The sequence below is a fragment of the Danio rerio genome, chromosome 8 (genome assembly GCF_052040795.2).
Source record: "Danio rerio strain M-AB ecotype USA chromosome 8, GRCz13ab, whole genome shotgun sequence".
Classification (NCBI taxonomy): Eukaryota; Metazoa; Chordata; class Actinopteri; order Cypriniformes; family Danionidae; genus Danio; species Danio rerio.
In genome coordinates this window covers 55,508,994-55,529,101 of record NC_141028.1, presented here as the reverse complement: position 1 = coordinate 55,529,101, position 20,108 = coordinate 55,508,994, and the positions used below count along the sequence as shown (strand labels likewise).

The following is a 20,108-nucleotide window of genomic DNA, read 5'->3' as shown; positions in this document are numbered from 1 at the left end:
TTGTGCGTGGGTTGTTTATGCCATGTGACATAAAAATGTTCCAAATGATGACACAATCAATATAACATTTAACAAATAATGTATAGTATAATCTGTAGAATCTTTCCCAATACATTTTAAGCAGAGAAAAGGTTTTAGAATTTGAAAATATCGTAAGCAAACACTTTTATTCACCCCAAAATGTCACCTATTTCTGTCATTTACTTACGCTTCACTCGTTCAAAACCTACTTGAGTGTTTTTTTTTTTCTTCTATTGAACACAAGAGAAGTTATCTTTAAAAATGATGGTTGGTAGTACCCATTGACTTCTATTTTTTATATAGTGTTTTGTTTTCATAGTAAATTCCTACTTTTGAAATCAATAAGTGAATGTTCATGAAAATTGGTCATGTAAATTGTGAGGTAATTTAATTTTGGGTGAACTACCCCTTTAAGATCTACAAATATAGCCTTCATTACTTGGAAGCCATTTTAATCCTTTTGTATTGTTGGTACAACAATTGTTACATTCGCTGTTAAAAATGGACGAGTTTTGCGGGAACATCTTACCACAGAAGTTTAACAACGAACAACAGGCTAACTACACTGTAAAAAATGTTGGGTTCCACACAATTTCTTCATGTTGTCTCAATACAAATGAATTAAGTTAACTTATAATTACAAATTTAAGTTGATGGAACTTAAAATATTTAAGATGTCCAAAATTCTCAAGATTTGTGCTGTTTTAGCTCATTTTAAATAAGTATTTTGAACAAGCAGCACATTTTTATTATACATATATAATTGTTGTTGGGTGTTGTAGGTTCTCCAGATTAGTATCAATTAGGAGCTTGGTAAAATTTTCATATTCCGATTACTGAGGTCACACTGTAAAAAAAAATGCAGGGTTCAACACAAATCGATTAAGTTAACTTAACACTTTTAACAAATTTATGTGGATTGAACATAAAAAATTAAGTTATCCGAATGAAATCTCAAGAATTGTGTTGTTTCAGCTCATTTTAAATAAGTAGTTTGAACCAGTAAAATTTATATATATACTTTTTTAAGTACATTATTGTGATATGCGATTGTGATTATAAATGGTATCGTGAGTCAACTTGATGGCTTTTTTTTTTTTTTGTGAAATGCACACACAGATAATAATTGGAAATTTAGGATTTCTTGGCTGATTCTGATTTTTAGGTATGACCTGCTGATAGCGATTTAAGAGCTATAGCTATATTAAATTAATAATAATAATAACATGCATACATTTTTCATTAAAATTGAAATATTTGTAAACAGCACATATATGTTTCCTTTACAAATATTATTAGGAATATGCCATACTCTATTCTAAAACATAAAACCACTTAGCCAACATGTATTATAATCTCATCTATAAATCATATAAATATTTAGGCTAATGGTTGTAATTTATAGTAGGCCATTTATTAAGAAAAGAAAAAAATATTACTTCTTCTTCTTATTATTATTATTATTATTAATAATAATTATTATTATTCATTCATTCATTTTCTTTTCGGCTTAGTCTCTTTATTAATCCGGGGTCGCCACAGCGGAATGAACCGCCAACTTATCCAGCACGTTTTTTCGCAGCAGATGCCCTTCCAGCCACAACCCATCTCTGGGAAACTATTATTATTATTATTATTATTAATAATAATAATAAAAATTGTTATCCTAAAAGTAGGATATTGTTTATTTATTGTATATTTTTACTATTTTAAACCACTGCAGGAATGTTCTAGCCAACAGGCCCATGTCATATACAGTAGGCCTACAGATACATTTCCTAATAAATAACCTACTATAAATTAAAACCATTAATGTATGCTATATGCTATATATTTTTGTTTTCACAAGCTTTGGGGACATAACATACATTCCACTTTTAAGTAATAATAACCTATAGCTTTCGTCATGAGCCACTGCTGTGTTTAAAATGGCATAAATGTTTTTAAAGTGCACTACGAATGGAGTGCAATTGTCAAAAAAGGTAGAAAAATAGTTTTGAAATCAAATTAAACCTAATAGAGATGACTTTAATGTCTTTTTAATCATTGCACATTTAAATGTTGGAACATTCGAAAGGAGAAGGGCATGGGGGGACTATGCTTCTAACTACAGCTTTAGAGGTGTAGTTGCAAGTGTACAAGTTTGCGACACAGTTTGCGAATGTTTGTTGGAACGATGGATTTGGGAAACAAAAAATAAGCAAACTAAGTTCGTAATGACGAAACTTGCGACCTTAGTTGGCTAAACGATGGTTTTCAGAAATGCATCCCTAGTCAATTGTGCTGCACTGAATCAATCATCCAAGCAGTCAGTCAGTCAGTCAGTCAGTCATTCAGTCAGTCAATAAAAGTATAATAAGAACTGCTTAACTATTGTTACTCTGAATGACAATTTAGTGAGTATAATTATGATTAGAATCAGTATTTGTTTGCTCAGAAAAAACATATACTCTATCCCCATCAATCTTCAACAGTTCCCTGTTTCATAATCTCTCCATGAACTTTTTCTTAGCTGCACTAGTAATGTCTCAGATGCACGCAGCACGTTTTTTGACTAGAACGGCTCTTTCTGAGGCACTGCTCCCCTTTGGCCGACCATTCGAACCAGTCTAGGTCTTAACAAGTCTGTGCCCATCTTTCCCAGCTATAAAAACAGGCCTTGCTGAAGATGCTTGGAGGATGTGGTTATTATTGCACAGAGGTCCAGGCCAGTTTCAGTAAATGATGCTTCGAACGTAGCCAAAAAGGAATGACTAGGGCTTCTTCTCATCATTTCTCATTTGTGCAGCGCATGAGTCAGCCCTAGTGATATTATTTGTTCCAGAGCAAACACACATACCGTCGCTCTCCTTTATTCTGCTCATTTTATTCTGTTTCTGTCTGTCTCACTCCTCTCCGCACAATACCCGCCTTGAAACGCCGTGATTTCAGGCCAGCCCAAGAGTAAGTAATTCAAAAAACATGCTCATAATTTGCTATGACATGTTTCATTTCTGAACTCAGATCAGATAGCATCTCTATTCTGGGCGTCCTGCGGACAGAAAAGTGGGGATATTTGGGCAAGCTGGAAATGAGTTTTGCATGCTCCAGAAAGGTATTGTGACTGGATGGTATCGATTTGTTTATTTTTCGCTTGCGTCTACAGAGCTCAAATGAGCCATAATCTCTAATGTCGACGTGAAAACGATCTAGCAGCTCATTAAAAGTTCCCTGAAAAAAGGCAAATGACAGATACAGTACTGGGTCATGTTAAAGCACAGCTTGTCCATTCTGCTGGAGATTGAGATGAACAAAAAGTTCAGGAGACGTGGAAAAACAATGTTGTGTCAAACGGGGTCAGGGTCACATTGAAAATCTACATTTCAGCAACAGTGTGCTGCCAACGCAAGCCGCAAATATGAGGATTTTCCCTGACAAGTCAGGCTGAGGGGAAACAAAGCGCTTGGAGAAACAGATATAAGGAGGGTGAGATGTGGGTTTAAGAGCCGGCCAGATACCTGCTGAGCTTTAATTTGGGTGAGAGTTGAGCAAGAAGAAAGACTCAAACGCTAGTTAGACACGTACACACACACGCTTTTAAGTCTGGCTATTCATTGTACTACAAATGAATTAGTAACAAATACAAATAATTACAGAATAAAAACATTTATATTACTTTTATTTTAAAAGGAGTTGAAAAAAACAGTTGAATAATGCCTAATTACTCTAACTTAGTTAACCTAATTACCCTAATTAAGCCTCTAAATTGCACTTTAAGCTACTGCTATTATGCAAAACAACTAGTAAAGTATGTACGGTCAGTAGCTATGTTTCTATCCAAAGATGCAAATTACCTTTATGCGCAAACTAGATTATGATATGTGCAAACAAAGCAGTGTTTCCATCCAACGAGTCAAATCAAACAAAATCGTTACTTCCTGATTATCTGTTGACAAATATCAACAGTAAAAATGGAATTTGCTGCGAAAGGAGAAGCTGCGTGAATCTTTTCTTTGTTTAATAAATTACTTGCACCTCAGAAGGTAATCCTGACACACATAAACGCGCAGTGGTGTTTGAAAGCGTGCAGGACAGGATTGGCTCATCTAGAGGACCGGGAGAATTCCTGGCGGGCCGGTCCGTTTTTTTGGCCGCGAGGGCCGGTGTTCCTAGCCGCTTGCACTCTCAGCAGTCGCACCTTTTTCATTTATTTATTTATTATACCATACTCTCACTCTCTTTTTATTTATTTTCTCGCAGCCTCGTGAGCAAAATGCAGCCTGCAGGTTAATGATGACAGCGACACCTTAGTGAATATAAGAATTCGAGTAATTAATATTAATGAATATTACACCTGCTCAATGAAAATCAGATGATTCACTACATTAATAAATCTGGCTTAATTTGATCAGAAATTTAAAAAGGGGAGAAAAAGTTTAAGCCATCAATAGAAAGTAATTCTGTGGTTAAAAGAGTCTTGAAGGTAAAAGTACAATACTTATTTTTTATTTCAAATAGCACCATTGGGGTTTAGTGGTCAGCTGGTTGCGTTACGATGATGCCGACCCAAGTTTGATCCTCACCTAAATAATAATTATTTTTCATTTTTAGTGTTAAGTCATATAATACTGTTTGGGTTACTTATTTAGATGTAATTTTATTTTTTTTATTTTTTTTTTAAAAGGACTGGATATCTATAAAGAATTTTGCATAGAATATATATTCAGATATTGCAGGAAAGGACATTGTGATATTTAAAAAAAACGTGTTGGAGATTTAGCTACCCTTTAATGTTCTCATATTTCAAATTCATTTAGAATCAATTTGGTGGTGAAACTCAGCACCACAAAGCTGCTATTATAGACAACCATAAATTTAATGCATTTAAAAAAAAAAAAAAAAATAGCTGCTCAAATGATATTGATGAGCAATTTTCAAACTAACCACAAATAAAACGTGGTACGTCAACAAATTATGGAAAGCGTTGTGTGCTTATTTATTTGAAACAACAAACATAGTAGTATTACGCCTGTTTCACACCGCAAGCGTCAGCGGCGCATGAGCAGAGCGTGCGCAGAGCGTATGTCGAGCAGTAGCAGCACGCAGGCGTTTGCCTTTCACACCAGCTGCGTCTGCAGCGCGCAGCTCTTCGGCAGCTGCTGCAGAGATCAACCTATTTCTGTCTATTCTACCTAGTTACTTATGTCTCTATATACAAATACACTTTTTAAACTTTTCATCTGCACCAAAGCCCCTCCTATGCTGTTTCTTTAACCTGCAAATGTTTATTTTACAAATTTTTTAGATCAAATAGTACTGTATGCTTCTCAAGCTAACTTATATGAGAAGTGTCTACAGTCAGAAGACAATCGCCTGTGATATCATGTCATTTGTTTTTTGATTATCAGGTTGCTGTAGACCTAGTTATAATAATATTTATACAATATACTTATAATGATATTTATGCATGATCTAACTAGTGTTACTTTCTCCGCTTCAGTGATGTCCAGCGGCAGAATAACAGCTCGTTAATTCATGCTCGTGCAGAGGATGAGACGGACAAAAGTAACCAATGCATGACTTTCTTTTACTTATTTTCATGTTGTCAGATTCACAATGCAAACAGCTCCCGGTAGGAATAACTCGAGTGAACATAAAACAAAGCCGATTAAAACTTTCTTCCTTTGCTCAGCTGCACAGAACACAGCAAGTTAACATAATCCAGCATGCGTGTCGAACTACACTACCCACAATACACTTCGCTATGGACTACAAATTCCGTAAATATTCTATTTCCCCTCTCCTACAACACTAGTGTGCAACTTAAGCAAAACTGATACTAAAATTGTTTTACATTTGGTTTTGTAGTTCGGGCCTAAATAAATGTTTGTTGCCGTTTTAAGTTCATTTGAACGACTATATATAAACCATTTGACATTATTAACGCATTTATTGGGTAAAATTGCTACTTTTTACTGTCATTCAATGTGGTTTGGTCATTATCAATGCACTGTCACATTAATTGAGCGTGAGCAGCGCATCAACAATAGACCCAGCGCCGAAACTATCGCTGCCCTGCTGCTTCGGCGACACTCACGCCTCGCTCTGACGCGCTGCTGCTGTGTGCGTTATGAAAGCTCTAATCTGTTAACATGGACACACGCGCTGCTCACGTGCCGCTGACGATTGCGGTGTGAAACAGGCGTTAGTAACAGTAATTAATAATAGTAACGTTAATAGTCCCTCGGTTTCTCTTGTGAACACACTTGGTGTACCTCGCGCGTTCGGTCTCTGCTTTCGCTTGGATTTTGTCCAGTCTGGTGCCTCATACAGGACGCATCTTTCCTACGGTGGTTGGTTGACATCCACCAATTCCACAATCTTTTGCCACTGTAAACAGGAAGATGTGGGCTAGACTGCAGCCAAAGTTAATTAACTTACCCAGCAACGGACAAACGCATCATATTGGAACGATAATGGAGTTACTATATTTTAAAAGTAATGCGTCATAGTATTAGTTACTGTCAAAAGTAATGCCGTTACAGTAGCGCATTACTAGTAAAGTGTTATTGCCCAACACTGTTGTACTGTCATCATGACAAAGAGAAAAAGAACTATACAAGGTCTAAGAAATTAGTTAATAAAATGATTGTTGGTATTTAAAAGTGTAAAACTCTCTATTAAGTATTCAAATTTAAGCTTAAGTCGTTAACTTTCTATTCATCCGGAAAAAAAAAAAGCAGAAAATATTAAGCAGCAAACAATGTTTTCAACAATAAAATCAAGACTCGTTCTTAATAAGTGATCGTCAACCATAAAAATAATAATTTAGCACTTGAATATTAGTATGATTTCTGAATCATCTGACATTGAAGATTGGTATAATCTCTGCTGAAGAATAAATTACATTTAATATGTGTAATAAAAATCCATATCTTCTTATTTTTACACACTGGAAAAAATATGGAAAACAAATTTCCACACTGGAAAAAAAATCCTTCTTATTTTTACACACTGGAAAAAATGTATAATTTAAGGAATGCATTATTTATAGTATTCACAACAAGATTTTCCCTTCGAGGACATTCTCAAAAAGCAGTTTTGGCTTACTTCTAGGGACGTTTTGCTGCAGTTTTATCCCTAAAGTATGGCTAGGTCAGAAACACACTCTCCCACACTAGGGAAATCTCTCTCTGCCCTTCAGTTGCCTTCCAGCACCTTTAGTAAGGCCCATTACCTCTGTAACCCCCGTCCCCATATAGGTCCCCAAAGCCAGTCTTACCACCTCGAGCCAAAAATCTAAAGTGACCCCACAAACAACAAACCTGTTCTTAAAGCACAATGTCAAACTATTGCCAAAAAACCCAATTGTGTCGCCTTTACACATTTGACAGCATTGTGGAAACTCTTTTTCACCAAGTCTTTAAATACAGTTCGTTTTCTCCATATTAGCACGAAGCTAGCTGTTTCCTCCCTAGGCACAGAAAGACAGATGCTATCAAACAATTAGGCAAATTCTCTTCTGAAAGCTGTCTGTGAGCTGAGAAACCCCCTCCCAAAAACAAACCCTGGAAGAAAAGGGGCATTCCTCCGAGCCCTAGAGAAAGCCCTCACAAATCAACAGCGGTAAACGGGTGATAATTGCTCTCGTAGCTTCAACAGCTGTACAAGCTGATGTGCTCACGGGAGGAAGAATAGCTCCTTTCAGACGGACTCACACCACTTTCACTCCTCTAACTACCGGAGGAACATCCTCACCCTGAATGTCCAGTAGTGTTCACTTTGACAGCAAAATTTGATTCAGTTTTAGTCTTACATTTAGGCATGTAGCAGACGCCTTTGTGTTAAGCAACTTAAACTGAGGAGGCATTGAGCGATTCAACAAGAAGAGGCAATATACACAAGAAGTGCTAATTATACAAAGGAACTGTTAGTGCTCAGAGAATTAAGTGCTAGTGTAAGGTTGAATGTTTTTTTTTAAATAGAGAGAGAAGAGCATCACGGTGGCATAGTGGGTAGCACTGTCACCTTAAAGCAAGAAGGTTAGTGGTTCAAGCCCCGGCTAGGCCAGTTGGCGTTTTTGTGTGGAGTTTGCATTTTCTCTACATGTTCGCTTGTGTTTCCTCTAGGTGCTCCAGTTTCCCCCACAGTCCAAAGACATTCACTGTAGGTGAATTCAATAAGCTAAATTGGCCATAGTGTATGGGTGTTTTCCAGTATTGAGTTGCGGCTGGAAGGACATCCTCTGCGTAAAACATGCTTTTTTGATTCATTCCGTTTTGGCAATCCCTGATTAAGGAACTACACCAAAAAAGAAAAAAATTAATCAATGAATGAATTGAGAGAGAAGAGTGCTTCTACGGGTGGTTTGTCAAGCCCACTCACCTATGATAGACACACTCAGTTTGGGGTTGTCGCGTGGTAAGGTGGGAGAGATCGCAGATTAGATGAGTTTTTAGTTGTCCTTTGAGGATCATTCCACCGGTGTGGAACAATGAAAGAAAAAGTTCTGGAAAGTGACTTGTAGTCTCTCTGCTTAGTTTTTAGTCTTAGGGTGCTTTCACACCTGGAGATTTTTTTCGGAACCTGTTTCATTTGCCCAGTTAGCGCGGTTTGTTTGGCATATGTGAATCCAGCAGTCACGATTGGATTTGCACAAAATTAATCGGTCCGAGATCGCATGAATGAGGTGATCTCGGCTTGATTGAAACAAACTCTGGAGCAGATCGATTGTAGTAAGAAAGCAAAATGAACTAACAAACCTGGCTATGTCAGAGTCTATTATGGTTATTTAATAGCCATATATATGCTATATGAAGAGAGAACGATGAGTAAGATGGGATGCCATCATTCCTACTAGTAAATGTGCATGTCTTTTCAGAAATATATTACAGAGGGCTGTTTATTCATTCGAAAAATTGACCGAAATTACCATCTGATAACTAATTTTAATCTTGTAATATGTTGTATTAGGCCTGTTGTTTTGTTCATTGACATCTTAAAAAGCACTGACATCTTAAAAAGAAAGATCAACATTATTCTGCTTCTAGCCAATGTTTTTTTATAGATTGATTGATTCAATAGATCAAAACTTGACAACTGAAATGACATGTATGAGAAAGTCTGTCCTGGATTTTTATTTGGTGACGATGTCTGTGGGTGTCAAAATGAAAGTGCACCTTTTGACTTATAATATATATATTATTGCTTATCATCACAAATTAAAATAAGAACGTATAACATGGGACTATAATAATAAATAAATATAACTATTATATATATATAACTATAATATGAATAAACCCTGAAACTTTGACCAATGTGAGGAGAGTTTACTTGCACATGACTTGTTTGAACAATTTGGGTCTGTTTAGAAACTGTAAAAGCGAACTGCACTAGGAAAAAAATAAATATTGTAATAATGTTATTCTCTGTTTACAAACAAAACGATCGATCTACAGGTGTGAAAGCACCTAAATCTTTAGACTGAAATGGTATGTACTTCAGGTCATATTTTAAGCTCCTGAATTCGTTTTTAAATGGAATACTATTTTAGTCGACTAAATCTACTCCAGATTTAGCTGACTAAAAAATAACCAGGGGTGCATTCCCTAAACAAGGATGTAACTCGTGGCTGAACTACCATAGTATAAAGCATCTTTCTGGAAATAAATTAGTGATGCAGCGTTCCCCAAACTCTGTCAGAGATGTGAAATGTTGTTGAAGAATAATATAACCAAGATTATTTAACCCTGATGTCCAATCTTTTCCTTACTTTTTACATTTTTCACACTATTCCCTTTAAAAACAGTGAGCCAGAGGTCTGTTGAAAGTCAAGTAACTTTCCAGAGGTCGTGTAATTCAAGACCACTGGCCTGAGGGTTGCGTCCCAGGTCAAATGCAAGCGTGGCAAAATTGGATTTGTCTTTACCTGCCTCTTCACTCCAATGAAAAGGGTAATTAACAATGTCTGGCTGATTGAAACTATAGTCCATCATCGCAACAGATAAGCGGCTCTGGCTTGAGGGGACAGAGAAAGTTCCTCCACTTCAAAGCGGACACTGGACGCTATCGGACACCGACCTGATTGAAAATCCAATTTGGTAGGGGGGGACGTGCGTACAATTGAAGACCTGAAACGAAACCAGTTGTGAACCCCCCCTCCCAGATCTGATTAGTTCAAAAAGTCTGTCAAGACAATGAGAAACACGAAGCATGACCTCCTTCAATTGAAAACGGACTTGAGATCTGAGAACGACCCAACGTCGTAATTGAATCAAGCCTTGTGGACGCTGCAAAACATTTGGGGGATGGAAAAGAAGCTTGGCATAAATCTCATTATTGGTGCTCCGATAATGACCGATCAGAGAAAAGTGCATGATGAGACCAAAAGGTAACGTGAGATATCGCTCTGTTTGGTGCAAAGGAAACAACTTACAAATACTTAAATTATCCTGATGACAGTTAACATTTTGCAGTTGTGGCCCACCAGTAGAGCGATGAGCTCATATGTGTGAGCACTCAAATTCTATCATACCCGAGAGGCGCTTGGGAAAATAAACCCCACTACTGCATACAAACCCGCGGAGGGACAGGAGGGGCCACAGAAAGCCCAGGTGCTCAGTAAAATAATATTTAAAATCGTTGGTTTTTATACCCTCAGCAGTAAAAACATGTTCCAGAGGTATCTCTTTTATTAACGTTTCGAATGTTTCACCAAGTACTTTCATTTTTGATTGCAAACAGATTATTTGGCTGGACCTGAACATCAAACACAAATATTTGAAAAGACACCAACCATCTTAATTTTAAACATGTCCAGCATTTTGTTTTTCTGACATGAACTTTTTTCCATGTACATTTATGTATTTCTCTCATTCTCCTCTACCTTATCTCTCAATGGGCAGGAACCTTTCAAGAAGATTCACATTTCTAGTGAAAGGGTCCACGTTGACACCTTAAAGCAGGGGTCTCAAACTCATTGTTGGGGGGCCATATCAATGACTGACAATTCATAGGAGTTTTAACATTCTAACACACACAAAAAAATGGGGAAACCTGATGTAATTGAAGCACTCAGACATTCTTTCCCAGAGTGTCAAAGCTCTTTCTTTTTGTTTTTTTGTTGTTGATGGGGTAGTTTAAATTGGTATGAAAATACTACAATTTAGTAATAGGCATAGTAAGTCTGGAGCTGCACAATTAATCGGAAAACGATCGCGATCTCGATTCAACCCCCTAGACAATCTTAATCTAGCATTTGTACGATTCTGGCAATCATATTTTCAAGTTCAGGAGAGAAGCAAATTCGTTGTTTCACACACGTTGCTCAGCGACATGGACACCTCTAAATGATGTTAAAAGAGTCACATACTGTATTTATAAGGTATAATTTACCCAAAAATGTAATTTTTGCCTTCGTATAATGATGTATTCGCGGCCGGGAAATCACATGTGACGTGAGCTGCTGACTGTGCGGGCGCGTGCCCTACTTGATTGACGCACACGCGTCTACTTCAGTGAACAGAACCTGCATATGCTGTGAGTAACAGGTTATAAAATTGTAAATACTATTCAATTTGTGGCACAGAGTGATCGTTTCAGAGCCGCGCGCGAAGTATGAACAGCACTTAGCCGTGAAAATAAAACCGAAAGTGTGCACTTCATTTAAATAATCATATCGCATTTTAGAGTTATGACAGCGACAAGCATTTGATGTTTTTTTCTTTCATACCGAACACACAGTTGTGCATGAAAATAAATGTTTACAGTGTCAGTATAACCACTCTAGCCTATATAATGTTGATTTCATCAGTGAATTAAATGGTCTAATAATGTTCTCAATGACAGATTGCAAGTATAAGCCTATATCCCAAACATAATTCAACATCAGAATTATTATAAGTAGAAAATAATTATGTATAGAAATCAGTAGACCTACACATAATATTAATATTGTTGTTTTACCATATGTTTTAGAAAAAACAATCTCATATTAAGCTTTATTTTACATCTACAGAATTGTGAGAGAATCGTGAACTTTAGATTAAGCAAGAAAATCGCGATTCTCATTTTAGCCAGAATCGTGCAGCTCTAATTATGTCCCAATCGATTGTTGCTTAACTAAATGTTTAACAAATAGCGTAAGACAGCATAATGCAGTTTGGGTAACTTTATTGACTTTATTAGCAATAAACTACAACAAAGAGGGGAAAAGTATGTATATATTCACATTTACCTACTTAAACATGTTTAATTTATCCAGCAGTAAAGTTTTACTAATGCATATTTTTTTTTATATAATTCTCAATATACATATTAAGAATATCTATCAGTGAGACCATTTGAATCAAATATTTGCAAAATTATCACATTTACACCATCAGCATAATGTGTAAGCCATTAAGAGGCGTTTGGCTTGGCTTGCTTGGTTTGGAACTTGTGGAGCTGCACACTGATGGATTTGCTCTTCAGTGTTTAGACCTTCAGCAGTGAAAATAAACCACTGAACTAAACCACTGAATTAAACCACTGAATTAAACCACTGAATTAAACCACTAAACTGAACTTCATCTCTGAAAACTGGACTTACACGGTTTCAATTTACTAGAACTTCTATGTTAAGCTGCTTTGACACAATCTACATTGTAAAAGCGCTATAGAAATAAACATGAATTGAATCTAATTGAATTTATATTACTTTATGCTCAACAGACGAACAGAACAAATAGACAAAATGGTTGAAGTATCTCTTTAATGTTCCAGTAGATATTAGTACCTAAAGGACTATATATGCTTACCTAAAATATACAAAAGTGCACCTTTCAGTTCTGCCCTAGTGAGTCTTTGTACGTTTATTTCTGAGAGTGTACCAGGGAGAAAACATCGCCTTCATGCATCTGTGAAATGTCTTCACTGCCTTATTTTTCCATTTTCAGATGTTGAAAGAGTGTCAAGACTTCTCATCCACATTCACCTCTCTTAGAACCTGTTTTGTTCCTATTCAATTTCTGGAAACTTTGAATTCAGTATTTCATCTATTTCACATCATTTCCATTTTGACTGGCAATACAGTAATTATCTGATAGTTCTTTAAAGGTTCATTAAAAAGGGAAAATTGACTCATCCTTTGCTCAAACTCATGTCATTCTCGTGTCATATTTGTGACGTTTTCCAGTTTGTTAGACCATACAATGGAAGTTAAAGATAATTATTTATTTTCCATTCGCTTAGTCTCTATATCGGAGGTCACCACAGCAGAATGAATCGTCAACTATTCCAGCATATGTTTTACACAGCGGATGCTCTTCCAGCCGCAACCCAGTACTGGCAAACACCCATACACACTCATTCACACCAACACTATGAACAATTTAGTTTATTCAATTCACTTAGAGCACATGTCTTTGGACTGTGGGGAGAACCGAAGTGCACCCAAGTAGTTTGAATTTTAGTGACAAATAATATTCTGGAGTCTCTAATTTGCATATTTGTAGGAATAATCAATAAAACATTATTATTGAAATTATTGATTTTTATTTTATGCCAAGTTTAAGAAGTAAAGTCAAAAACCAAACTTGATTGAGGGCTGTGGGCCAAAGCTAAATATCCCAAACTGTATAACATTATAGTTGCCATGGTAACTTCCCAATTTAATAATATAAAAAAATAAACAAAATAATAATATATATATATATATATATATATATATATATATATATATATATATATATATATATATATATATATAAACTTAATCATATGAATAATTATATTTATTTTTACATTTTATAATGCACTTCTTACAATAAAACCATAAACAATCTTGTAACACACAATAGTGAAATATATGTCCTAATAGTGTTTTTACAACGTACCACACATATATATCTGTCAATATCTCTCAAAAAAAGATGTGTTTTAGTGTTTCATTACCCTTTTAACAAAGTTGATGAATTCACTTTTAAATGAAACATTTAATTTCTTTTTTTTTTTTTTTGTAGCTCAGCAATTAAACAAAAGACTATGTAAAATTAGAAATGACTATCTCTGATTAAGGGATTCGACCTAACCAAACCCATTATTTGTTTTATCTCTTCTCTGATTGGTTGGGGGGACAAATTAAAGGTTTCCATGGGCCAACTTTAGCCAGCAGGCCCTAGTTTGGGCATCTCTGCTCTAAACCCATCTGCTTAACTTGAGCTAATAAAGAGTCTGTACTAAAGCTGAACAAGGTTTCGTTTGAGCATCGATATTACAACGTGTGTATCCACAATAGTCGATTAAGATTATGTATGACGATTAAAAGATAAAGATGTCATTAAATATTATTTATACAATGATGACCATGTTATTTGTCGTTTGATGGTTCACTCTCTGTTCTCGAATGTTGGTAGACTGCCCCGTTTATTTACATTTTTATTTCAAATGTTTAATCTTTCCAAATAGAGACATTCAAATCATCAATATTTTGTTTTGCTGAGATATATATATTGCGATATGAATACAATTTCGCCAGTTTTGAATAGCTCTATTTGGAAAGATTTCATTAATTTAGATCATTTGGGGTGATTAACTCTTTTTCTATCATAAACTAAAATAAATTACAAGCGTATATAAATACGACAAACGTTAAATAACAGTGCTTCATGGTTTTCCAGAAAGTCTATCAGTACTGAAACACAGAAATTAAACAATCAAATTTTTTAATGAAACTATCACTGTAATAAAAATTTTCAAAAGTAATATTTAATATAATATTTTTCATTAAAAATATAATATTATATAAATATTATGTAATTATAATTCATTAGTACATAATTTAATCCTTCAGTGTGACTACCGTGGATGCACACATTGTAATATCAATGCTCAAATGATATATTGTTCAGTCCTGTCCTATTTTTATATATTTGCAATATATTATTTATTATTTTATGCAGATGCACTGCATAAAAAAAGACTTAATCATCCCGGTTGATTGAAATGAATTACATATTTTCAAATAGAGACATTCGAATCATCTGCTCAAAATATATTCATATATATCCAATTTTCAATACCATGTAGCCCTAGTCTGTACACTTGAATCGTCAATCCCACTGTGATCGTTTTCTATTAAATGTATTTATTTGACTGCCAAACGGACATGCACACAAACACACTCCTTAAAGACACACATCCTCACACATCGTTGACCCTTAGCAGCGGGACACTTATTTGTCAATGAGTGTGTTTGTAGCCATAGCCTCTTCACCCCTGATCGGGCCCAGGCCTTGGAAAATCTGATCACATTAGCCACATGTTGCTTCTAATATCATTTCAATAAAAAATAAAAAAAGGACGCTGCCCTCTTAGACACGTAAAGTTCAGCGGTCGCCGATGACAGAGCCATGGGGGTCTGCTGCTAATTTCCCGCCCCAAGCCTTGTAATCTATGGCAGAGATTAGGGTAAAGCAGTTATTCTTGACTATTTTATTAAGAGGTGCTTTAGGCGCTGGAAGAGGGGCTTTATTGCTTTTCAAACGGCGTGCCATACAATACAAGACAAACATTTGCTGTTATTTCAGCAAACTCGATTCAGATGTGGCGGCTCTCTCTCTTTTTTTTTTCTCCGGGAGGAACTTGGCATCAAAGAAAAAGTCTCTTAAAACAAAAAATCTTCCCTTCTGCACAGGTCTCGCCCTGAACTGTGTCCGGTAGATAAATAGGGAGGTGTCAAAAGAACAGGCAGGAGTCCCACACCTAGTTTTAATTAAAAGAGAGAGTGCTGACATGCACAGAGGGAGGGACGATCCCGTTCACAAACCGATACCGTTTCAGCACGTTTATGCACGCGTGTGCTGTAGCGAACACGCTAGGGGTCCCTAACTGTCATTTATAATGCCGAGTTACAAGTGTAAGACTTGGAAACCTCTGAAATCAAAGAAATTAATGACAGACCTAAGTTTAAAATTATTCATAAAAAATCTGATTTTGATATCTTCTTCAAATTAAATGTGCAAAAGTGTTTTATATACTTAGAAAAAGTGAATTTTGTAAAGCCAAAATGTCAAATAATTAATAAAATATTTATTATTTAGCATAACCCATTATTTATGTTAAATATATTAGGTATATATATACCTGAAAGGGCTTTGAGGTTTTTTAGAAAGTCTAACAGTACTGAAGCACCGAAATTAAACAATCAAACGTAAAATAACATGGTCATCGTTGTATGAATAATTTTCAAAACTAATATTCAATATTATATTTATTTCTTTAGTATATAATCTAATCCTTCAATGTGACTCGTGGAGAAACATATTGCGAAATTGATGCTCAAACAATATATTGTTCAGTCCTAATATATATTTCCCAAATGGTGTTTCACAGTGCAAGGAAATTTTCACAGTATGTCTGATAATATTTTTTTTCTTCTGGAGAAAGTTTTATTTGTTTTATTTCGGCAAGAATAAAAGCATTTTTTTTTTTTTTTAAACACTATTTTAGGTCAATATTATTAGCCCCTTTAAACTGTTTTTTTTTTTCAATAGTACAGAACAAACCATCATTATACAATAACTTGCCTAATTACCCTAACCTGCCTAGTTAACCTAATTAACCTAGTTAAGCCTTTAAATGTCACTTTAAGCTGTATAGAATATATATATATATATATATATATATATATATATATATATATATATATATATATATATATATATATATATATATATATATATATATATCATTCTGAATATTTTTATACTTATGATTTTTAATGTTTATTGTAATGTTATTTATTTATTCTGAAAAATGAATCCACTTGTTGTAATGATGATGGAAAAACATTTAATGTAAATAAGTGAATTAATAAATAAATTACACTTAAATGAACACATTTTGAACGTTTCTATTCATCCAGAGAAAAACAAATCTGAAAAGGTTTCATGGTTTTTAAAAACTATTAATCAGCAAAATTGTTTTCAACATTAATAATAACAAAAATAACAAGGCTCATTCCTAAAAAGTTAATGATCATCAATAATCATTTAGTGCCAAACCAGCATATTAGAATGATTTTTGTAACAAATGTTATTTAATATCTATAATAGAAATATATGATATGAAATATATATATATATATTTCATATCATATATTTCTATTATAGATATTAAATATATATATATATATATATATTTTTTTTTTTTTTTTTACACACTGGGAAAATGTTTAATTTCGATTGATTTAAATGTAATTTAAGTCAAATTTATTATGTAACCATATTTGCCAGTCTTAGCTAAAGTAAATCAAGCTAATTAGGCTCATTTATGAAAATGTTGACAAAACGAGTTATTCAAGTTTTAAAATATTCTGTTGGATATAATAATAATACTAATAATAATAATAATAACAATAATAATAATATAGTAGGTGGTTTATTCTGCTGTGGCGACCCCTGATTAATAAGGTACTAAGCAGAAAAGAAAATGAATGAATGATGAATGAGTATTACACTTAACCAACCTTTATACTTTCATTTAAGAATGGTGCTATTAAATATGTATTCAAACCAAAAACTTGTATTGAGGTCTCATGAAATTTCTCACAAAACACTGCATACGTATAATGAAATGATCATAATGCCCTAAGCATTTGAATAAATGTGCAAAAGCCAAGCTCTTAACATGCTGTGATACGCGATAACATAGAGCCTGTTGCCTTTTAGCGTTGGTGACGGCTGTCTGAAATCTAGTTATCAAAAAATCTGACCCATCAAAGACCAGACCAAAACCTGGTTTAAATGTTTGATTGATTTTCTGTGTAACTAACTCTGCAGCAGGAAAATTAGCCAGATCTTCTGTCACACACACAGAGTTGAACTTGATCCACGTGCAGTAACTGTAGTAAGTAGCGAGGGCAACCGGTGTGCTCTAAAACAACCTAAACCCGCGACCTTTAACCTGCTGACATTCCAAATATGCCATTCAAACACCAAAGAATAATAAACAAAGCAAAGATAATGGACCCCATGTGGCGTATAAAGGTGCAGTTAGGGGACAGAGCGATGATCATCCTAAAGCAGATACAATGAGGAGCATGGCAAATAAGTGATATATAAACAAATACATATTTGCATCTGTCAACAGCTTTTGACCATCCCTGCACCTCTGACTTCTATTATGAAGACATGTTGCAGTGAGTTTCACAATAGCAGAGGAAATGAATCATATAATTGGCTAGAAAAGCTAAAGTCAGTTTGACTGTGATCAAAAGTCTGCGTTTCTCAGGAGACCTAACAGAAAACATTTGGAGGCCTGTCCAGAGCTCATCTCATCTGACTGTGACACACTCACACTGAACGGATGTGTACAGAACTGCCAATTATTGGTGTACAGTGCGTATATATATATATATATATATATATATATATATATATATATATATATATATATATATATATATATATATATATATATATATATATATATATATATATATATATATATATATATATATATGACGGTGGCGCAGTGGGTAGCACGTTTGCCTCACAGCAAGAAGGTCGCTGGTTCAATCCTCGGCTCAGTTGGCGTTTCTGTGTGGAGTTTGCATGTTCTCCCTGCGTTCGCGTGGGTTTCCTCCGGGTACTCCGGTTTCCCCCACAGTCCAAAGACATGCAGTACAGGTGAATTGGGTTGGGTAAATTGTCTGTAGTGTGTGTGTGGATGTTTCCCAGAGATGGGTTGCGGCTGTAAGGGCATCCGCTCCGTAAAAAACTTGCTGGATAAGTTGGCGGTTCATTCCGCTGTGGCAACCCCGGATTAATAAAGGGACTAAGCTGACAAGAAAATGAATGAATATATATAGACATTTTGTATACAACTGTAAAATTATTATCTCTTTTAGTAGATCGTTTATATAAGAGACTTGCTTTGTTTACCAAATAAGTGTATATAATCCACAGATTTTTTAACACAATTTTGTATATACTGTGTATAATTACACACATACATATACACACATTAGAAATGCTTATTTATATATTTAAATTAAATATATATTTTTAATACAAATTACATATACATATAAATATATATGTAAATATTTTAGTTTTGTATTTTATACACACACACACACAATACTTATAAGCTAATTATCTAAACACAAACTTTAACTTATTTGCGATTAATCAGGCAAGTTAAAAATTACAAGTTGACTTTACTTAAATATATATTGTATGCCTGTTGCCTTAAATGTTTTTAAATAAATGCATTGTAATAAAAATTCAGATTTACAAAATTAGTTAACTTAAAAATTGTGAAAACTACATTTTAAATGTTGGATTTTTATTCTTTAGGTGAACGATTATTTATGCGCATTATATGTGCATATTTATAAACATGAAATCAACTTAATAGTTTCAAGTTACAACAGGTTCAGGTTTACTCACTTATAAGTGTAGTCAAATTGTCACTGTCCATATACACACACGCACGCACACATATATATATATATATATATATATATATATATATATATATATATATATATATATATATATATATATATATATATATATATATATATATATATATATTGTATATACTGTATACGCATACACGTTACACATACAAGAATATGCTTATTTATATTTGTAAAGTCAATAGTTATATGTAATTACATTATGTATATGCAAACTAAGTCAAATTAATTTTTCCAAGTTACAACAGGTTTACTTACTACTTAGTCAAATTGTCACTGTATAATTTGAACCATTTTCTACCTCAATACCAATGGGTTTGCACAAATTTTAGGTAATCACCTCAGCTTAGTTAGCAGATATTTGCAGGCATATTCATTTTTGTGGAAACCGCTCTCTTTCTCTACCATGTTGCTTATTTGTGTCCTTTAAAATTAGTTTATTCATTAATTTTCCTTTAACTTAGTCCTTTTATTTATCATTGGTCGCCACAGCGGAATGAAACGCCAACAATTCCAGCATGTTTCACACAGCGGATGCCCTTCCAGCTGCAACCCAGTACTGGGAAACATCCATACACTCTTATTCACACTTGTACACTACAGTCAATTTAGTTTGTGTATGTCTTTGGACTCTAGGGGA

The 20,108-nt window shown here is 34.4% G+C and overlaps 1 protein-coding gene and 1 long non-coding RNA gene across 29 annotated transcripts in view; one reads left to right on the top strand and one right to left on the bottom strand.

Annotated features, from left to right (window-relative positions):
* The window catches only part of LOC141375930 (uncharacterized), a 66,424-nt gene that overhangs the window by 15,542 nt on the left and 30,774 nt on the right, over positions 1-20,108 (top strand). Inside the window, exon 5 of one of the 7 annotated variants that reach the window (XR_015498492.1) lies at positions 9,812-10,078. The exons of the other annotated variants lie outside the window; for them this stretch is intronic. This is a non-coding gene — a long non-coding RNA (uncharacterized LOC141375930). Of the gene's footprint in view, positions 1-9,811; positions 10,079-20,108 lie in introns of those variants that run through there. 7 annotated transcript variants of the gene reach the window in all.
* prdm16 (PR domain containing 16) overlaps positions 1-20,108 on the bottom strand; it is a 452,417-nt gene that overhangs the window by 404,497 nt on the left and 27,812 nt on the right. The gene's annotated exons all lie outside the window — the stretch shown is intronic.